Here is a 7817-nt window from a genome sequence, read left to right as displayed (position 1 = left end):
TGTTTTTATTTTTTCAGAACTGGAAAAAAGTTTTGTTCTTTTTTTTTGTGACGATGCCATAGGGTTGCTGAAAGAAAGATATCAATGAATCTTTGAATCCCTTGATTCTATATTCTGTTATCTTACAAGTAAACAAACCTTGAAATTTGAGAAATCTAATTATCATTGCGATCAAACGATAAAAGCTCACTAATTAAAGAGCTTGTAAGAAGCAGCACAAAGAATGTGAGGTTTCTAATTAATATTTTCAGGGTTATTTTCCTCAAAGAGGTCTTTTGCATTCATTAAGCAAAATCAGAGGAATTAACATTAACATTAACATTTCAGTGCAAAAACATAGCTTAATGTTTCTCTTTAAATTGAGAAGTGTGAATAACTACCTCTACAACAAGTAGTTTACTTTTTAAAGCTGCCATTCAGTGTCTCAGAAACATCTTTGAAAGATTGGCCACACTGGGAGAGGATCCAGTAATACCAAATAAAAAACTCTTTGCAACATGGTTTGGTCTAAAACACTATATGTTTATTCAGTTAATGCCTTATCAAACAGGCTTGTATATTGCTGTAGAGCATGAACAATAAGATAATCCAACAGTACTTAAAGATGTGCTACATTTAAATATATGTAGTTTAAGAATATAGCGACAACCATGCATAAGATATTTGTATTTTTATTCCCCATGAAAAGTGTCAACACTGTGACGCTCTCAAAACTGGTGTGTTTGTCTGAACCCCGACCAGCAACACGGCCTTAACCAGCGGCGTGAGTTTCACACGGGACAATCAGTTTCTCTGACCAATGACAGTTCAAGAAACTTGCATTTCCATTTGATCCCTTTAATTTGGAGACTATCAGACAGCTCAAAGGTTTCAAGGAAAGTTGTTTTGAACCACCAAATGAAACTATAACATTTTTTGTTTAAAATTGTTACACTTGTTTGTTCTTCGATTTCACTTGAATATATCAGGACCATAACAGTGCTCCACACGAGAGGCTAAAATGTGCCATATGGCCAACAAGTCCAGCGCTTCAGAATACATCCAGCCCTCGAGCAGCCACAGAGCCTCCTGACACTGCAAGACTGGCTCACCATCGAGTCCACTGCTGTAACAGCCTCTCGCTGTCTCACTTTAACTGTTCCTTTCAGCGCAGACAATTGTTTGTCTCTTTTCAAGCTCAGTTTCAGCCTGGTAGCCTCCATTCTGCTTTGTGTGTCACTCTGTGTCTGGTTCGCCCCCTTCTAATGGGTGCACATGACCAGAAAATGAAGGCCTGCATGAGGGTTTCGTCAAGATAGGGAACCGCGAGAAGAGATTAATATGTAAGCTTTGCGGCTAAGCTGGGTACAAGGGAGGGTGCTTTGTGCCCAAGGAGGGTTACATGTAAGGAGAGAGGGGCAGGCCTTTTCATTCACCAAAACTTGTCCCGAGGAGCGCCCGCTCGCCATTGTGCGAGTCGACATGGGGGCGGTTGTTTCATTAATTACACATTAGCCATTGGGCCGCAAGGTGGGAGGTATGGCGGAGAAAATACAGATGTGCTGGCGTCCAGATCGAGGCAGGGCAGAGAACGAGAAAACACATTGATCTCATCCAAAGGATTTTCATCTAAAATGAGGCCATGTGGGCTCGGAAAAGGAGGCTCTTCTTGACTGTCCCGGGCCACCTCATCCCAGTAAACTGCTTGGTGGTCTCGCATTGTCTCCCTCTAAGTCTCTGCTAAGCACTTTTGTGGTTAGCCATTGTCACAGGCACTTCAGAAGAGAAATCACAGCAGCTTGATGAGGCGTCGCTGCTCCTTCTGCCCACCACCACCAGGCTTGCACCCTGAGAGGGCTCATCAGGCTTCATCCCATTGTACTCATTCTCCTCCGGCTCACCAACGCAGCAAACCTCTGCTGCTTTATGACCTATCCTGGATTACAGTCATTCAGCTGGGACGGCCCTCTCCAGCCCCCTGGTAACCCAGTAAAACCAGTGGGAGGGTCACAACTTTATGAGGGGTTGCCTAAATGCGCCCCTGGATTGTTTCCCATTAGAGCGTCCCTCCCACCCATCAACAATGCCCAACAAGATCCCAGAGCCAAAACAAGCAAGGGACTGTTTCCTACACCTTGGAGATTTCTTGCTGCTACTTATAGGGCCTTGTCCCAAATGGAGAAACTGAAGAGGATCTGCAGTCTTGTGGACTGTACAATCTCAGGAACAAAAAAAAAAAAAAAAACCAACAACAACAAAAAAACATTCAAATATTGTACTTTTAGGGGTACGACTGCTTTTCACTGAGGCAGCACCCAAAAAGACACATCTCCGTACCTTATCTTTGCCTAAAACAGGGGTGTCCAAACCTCCAATAAAGTGTAGCTCCACGTAAACACAGCTGATCCAGCTAATCAAGTTTTTCAGGATTACTAGAACCAGGTTGAAGCTCAATTCTGCAGGACACTGGCCCAGTCACCCCTGCACTAAAAGATTCATACATATTACTAAGGGACTATTATGCAAATTCTAGTTTTAGGTACAAAGTTGACTCTTTTTTTATGTGACCATGGACCACAAAACCAGTCATAAGGATCAATTTCGTTTGAGTTAATGTTTAGAAATCTGAAAGCTGTATTAATACGTTTTCCATTGATGTAAGGTTTGTTAGAATAGGGCAGTATCTGGCTGAGATACAACTATTTGAAAATCGAGAATCTGTGGGTGAAATAAAATCGAAATAGTAAGAAAATCACCTTTAAAAATGTCCCAATTAAGTTCTTAGCAGTGCATATTACTAATTACTAATATTACAAGTTTTGATATATTTGCGGTAGGACAATTCCTAAAAATCTTAATGGAACATGATCTTTACTTAATATCCAAATGATTTTTGGCATAAAATAAAAATCTATAATTTTGACCCACACAGTGTTTGGTTGGCTATTGCTACAAATATACCTGTGCTACTTAAGACTGCTTTTGTGGTCCAAAGTCATATATATTATTTCTACGGGCTTTTTGAGCCTTTATTCAGACAGGACAGTAAAAAGCAGACAGGAAATAATTGAGTAGAGACGAGAGAGAGAAAGGGGAACGATATTGGCAAAAGACCACGAGGGGGATTCAAACTCGGGTCGCTGCTGTATGTCAGCGCCCCCACCACGAGGCTATTAGAGCTGACACAAAGATGTCCCTTTGAGGGTGCTACCAAATGACAAGATATTGTACCCCTCAAGGTACAATTTTTGCATATTTGTGATGACCCCATGATGTTAAAGGCATGCAACTGTGTTGTAGTTCGATTACAGAATACTTTTGGCTATTATGTTTTAGCTTCAACATTCATAACTGAAAACATTTGTGTTAAGTTATCATGTTTGTCACAATCTATGATGGCTTCCATTAATGCAGGTCATTTTGGCATAATGTAAAGCATTAACACTACAATTCGGTCAGACTGTACAAGTGGACCAACAGAACTTTCTATAGATTTCAAAACTTATTTCCTGTCTATAAAAAGACTAGAATTAGAAATGCTGATGTTTGTGGCCAGTCTGATTGTGTAGTGATGTAAACCTTTTCAGACTGTGGACCCACCTCCCTGTTGATGCAGAGTGGCCTTAAGACAAGCCTTGAGTAAACTCTGAGCATTGGCGGCCAAGCTTCACCTTTTACCAATGAAAAGCCTTTTTTATTATTACACTCATACATGAGACATTCATAGTCCAATGGGACTCTTTGATGAAAGAATGCTTAGTATTGGGTTTTGTGTAAAACTAAAACCGAGCAAAATTTTGAATATTGTGATCATTTTAATGTGCCTCTTACTGGGCCATTAATTTCCCTAGCAAACAAGTCATTAGATCTCTCTCTTCTTTGTACAGCAACCTGTACGTAGCTTTATTGCAGCCTTAAGAGATTTTAGCATCTCATAAACAGTGTTTGATTAATTTCTGTTCATTATTGTAACCTTCTATCATAGTGAAATAATTGAGTTGTGGATCACTATTCAAAAGTGCTCATGGAAGTTTCCACATTTTTATTGCAATACAATATTTTTTGTAAATACAGGTTGTTGTTGATGTTTATGTATTATTGGTGCCAATATCATTCTGCATTGTGTTCAATACAGGAGAAATGGGAAAAAGTCTCTTGCTTTTGAACAGAACTTTTGCCATATGTTGTAGCATATTCGATGGCAGAAACAAATACAGAATATTTCAGGTGAAATACATGAAAATAAAAAGCTGGAACAATGTAATTGTGCAGACTATATCATACAGCTCTAATTCTATGTACAGGTATTGATTGGTCAAAGGAAATGACCATTACTTTCTCTTGCATTTCCATCTTTTTATAAGATGCGTGGACTGATTACTCATAGTGCAATCATTAGATGTATTGAATCCTCAAGTGATATAAGGACTGTGTGTGTCTGCACCTGCAGTCTTGTGTGGCTTTTTTGGGGGGCATTTTTGTCTGTGTTTCCTCTCTCTCTCTGGGAACACCTCATTAGTACTCACTAGTCAAGGGCTGTTAGCTTTTCAGGTAGTGCAGTTGGGAGCTGAAGGCCAGTGTTAAGTTAAACTAACACTTATCTAATTACTCACAAATGCCAAACAAAAGTGGATTCATTCTGCTTGACTGCTCTAATCTGACAATGTATTTATATACTCACAGAGCACACACACATAGGGCTAGATTAAAATCAGCTGAAATACTAATACTACATAAAGGATACAATTCTTGTCAGCACTACTGTTATTTGTTTTTGTCTATTTCAGAGATTTTAAGCAAAAAACCCAATTTCTGACACTGAGTCGTTATTCATACTCCCTAGCTTAAAAAAAGGGACCATAAAAGTATCTTAAAAATAGTCACTATGACTTAGTCATACAGTGTAACACTTCAGTATAGGGACCAATTCTCATTAGCATGCCTGTTATTAACATATTGGCTGTTTATTAGCACTTATAAAGCACCGTTTCAGCATGACCATATTCCACATCCCTAATCCTAACCAATACCCTAAACTGAACAACTATCTTATTAACTATTAATAAGCAGCAAATTAGGAGTTCACTGAGGCAAAGGTCGAAGTAAATGGTTTGTTAATAGTGAAAATTGGACCTAAAATAAAATGTGACCATATATATCTCAGTCATATAAACCAATAGTCTTTGACATCAGTAGCATAAAACCTTGTGAAGTATCATAGTTTTTTTTTTTTTTTTTTTTTTTTAATAAATGAGCAAATGAGAAGAAGGTTTTCATGGAATAACTTACACTTCATAGGTATGTGGCTTCAAAAGACAATTTTCCCAAAAGATAATTTTTTAATGGTTAATTTATTATTATTATTATTATTATTATTTATTTAAAAAAACATTTTTTGTAACTTTGCAGTATAACTCACCCTCCACATTTGTGGTTTGGGAAACAGAAGCACGTTCATTCTGTCTTACGTCATTTCCTGTGTCATGGAAGAAGAAAAATAAAGTTTTAAGAGCAAAAATAATGACAACATATCAATTACTGGCTGAACGATTAAACTAGTAGATTTGATATTGCACTTTTTGGGATATTGTCAGATTTCAATTGCAAATTGATAAATTATTTTGTTATGAAATCAAATTTCTAAATTTGCTTCGAATTTGATGTTAAACCCATCAGCATATTTTACATTACTCAAAATATTTGATGAACATTTAACAAAAATCAACCGATTATCCACGTTATAAAAGGGTATAATTAGCACCAACGATTTGAATTCTTTAAAAAAAAGTCTTAAAGAAGCAGAGAGCAACTGTGTTGTAGATCTTCTGAAAGGGCCATCAAAACCCTTGTGCAATAAATGACACAGTAAAGCAATTTAGAGTTTGAAAAACAGGGCTTTTCTAAGGAGAAACCCAGCAAAGCAGCAACAGGGTGATTTAAAGATCCTCTCCACCCCTCTCATATGCAGCTGCAAACAGGGTGTCATTGCCTCCCAGGCCCGGGGTCTGAGCGCATGCAGTGCTTCCCTGTGTTTGTCAGCCCATCAGCTAATGGAGGAAGTTAATTGTGTTGGTTGTAAGGCCACCTGTCACGCCAGCCTTATTTCCATAGTAATAGGACAAGGGTGGCATGGACAGCATGCCTCAGCCATGACGGGAACCACCCAAAACACACACACACACACACACACACACACACATTCATTGTGCAATGAACTCAACATCTACAAATGCTGAGCTTGTCATCTAAAGCCAAAATAGCTGTAATTAAACCAAGCAACACAACAGTCAGAATCAACAAGGATAAACAGAACACATCTTGCCAAGTAAGCAGAAAATGGAGAATTTAGTCTCTGTCAGATCTTGTTTCCCGTTTCACTAGGAATACAAATACTGACTATGTTACTGACTTCAGCAAAAGTTTGGCCAACAACAGCAGGAGAAGAGAATGGCAGTTTAATATGGCCATCTGTATCGAATAGCAGCCGTTCTTCTCATGGTTACAGGACGCCTCTCGGACAAGCTGTCTAAACTCAGTCATACAGTTAATAGATATTTCTTTCTTATCCTGCCGTTCACAGGGTCACGTCACACACACACACACACACACACACACAAACACACACACACACACACACACACACACTCGCACACACACGCACACACACACGCACACACACACACACACACACACACATTTAAATAACAAGCCTATATATATATGTGTGTGTATGTATATATAATGTATGTATCTATTGTCACCAGAATGTGATAGTCAGAATAATCCTGCCGTGTAGTGTTTGTTCTGGGAGGGTTGCAGTTCTTTCAGAATAACTGAAGCGACAGAACTTGAAGGTAATTAGACGCTCTCATCTGTCACAGAGCCTCACAACAGCACTGTTTAGTAGTCGAAGCATGATCGCAGGTTCACGGTGACAAGCCTTCCATTGGCCCCACCAGACACCCCAACTCATAATTGGTGCTGATTTGATTGATTCATGGGGGAATTCATTTGGACTGCACTTGTTGAGAAAGATTTGGCTTGAACCTCAGCATTCATTTTACTGTACACCTCCCCTTTTCTGTCCCATACGTGCAATTTGTTTAGTTTTAACGAACCTTACAATTCATCTGCTTAGAATTCTTCATGGGGCCCAGAGCCTGGAAAACAGACTGAACTTTCACAAAAGCTTGTGTTTCACAGCACTCAATTACTATTGTTTGCATATGCACAGAAATGAATGAATGATAGATGTTCTTTACGTGATGTTTAACACAAGGAAACTGTTTAGGGAGTCAGATTAGTACATTTATATGGTGCGCTCATAATCAAAACTTGCTCAAGCTGACCATAATCACAAATCTTGATTTAAAACCTTAATTTCGCAATCCCAAGACATTAGAAGTAGAAAAACTGTAATACTTTAGTTTAGGGACCAGTTTTCACTGTTGTCTAGATGCTTATTAGCATGCATAATACTAGCTGTTTATTAGTACTTATAAAGCAGATCCATATTTTAGAGCCCTCAATCCTAAACTTAACTACTAATAAGCAGTAATTAGGACTTAATGGAGGCAAAATGTGTAGTTAATAGTGAGAATAGGACCTTAAAATAAAGTGTGAGCCGAACAAACGTAAAATAAAACTTACTGTACTTGCATTTTGACACATTTTGAAATGCAAACCGAATGGAGCTTGCACAGCTACAGTAGAAGCATTTACATTCACATATATTTTGTGTTGCACTCGCTTCATGCAATTTATTTATCTTTTTACAACCTCACAATTAAGCTGTTTAGAGTTCTTTATGAGCCCAGTTGTGCTCGGTACAACAAGCA

This window comes from Carassius carassius, chromosome 14 (assembly GCF_963082965.1).
Source record: "Carassius carassius chromosome 14, fCarCar2.1, whole genome shotgun sequence".
In the NCBI taxonomy this organism is placed as follows: domain Eukaryota; kingdom Metazoa; phylum Chordata; class Actinopteri; order Cypriniformes; family Cyprinidae; genus Carassius; species Carassius carassius.
This window is presented reverse-complemented; position numbering follows the sequence as displayed.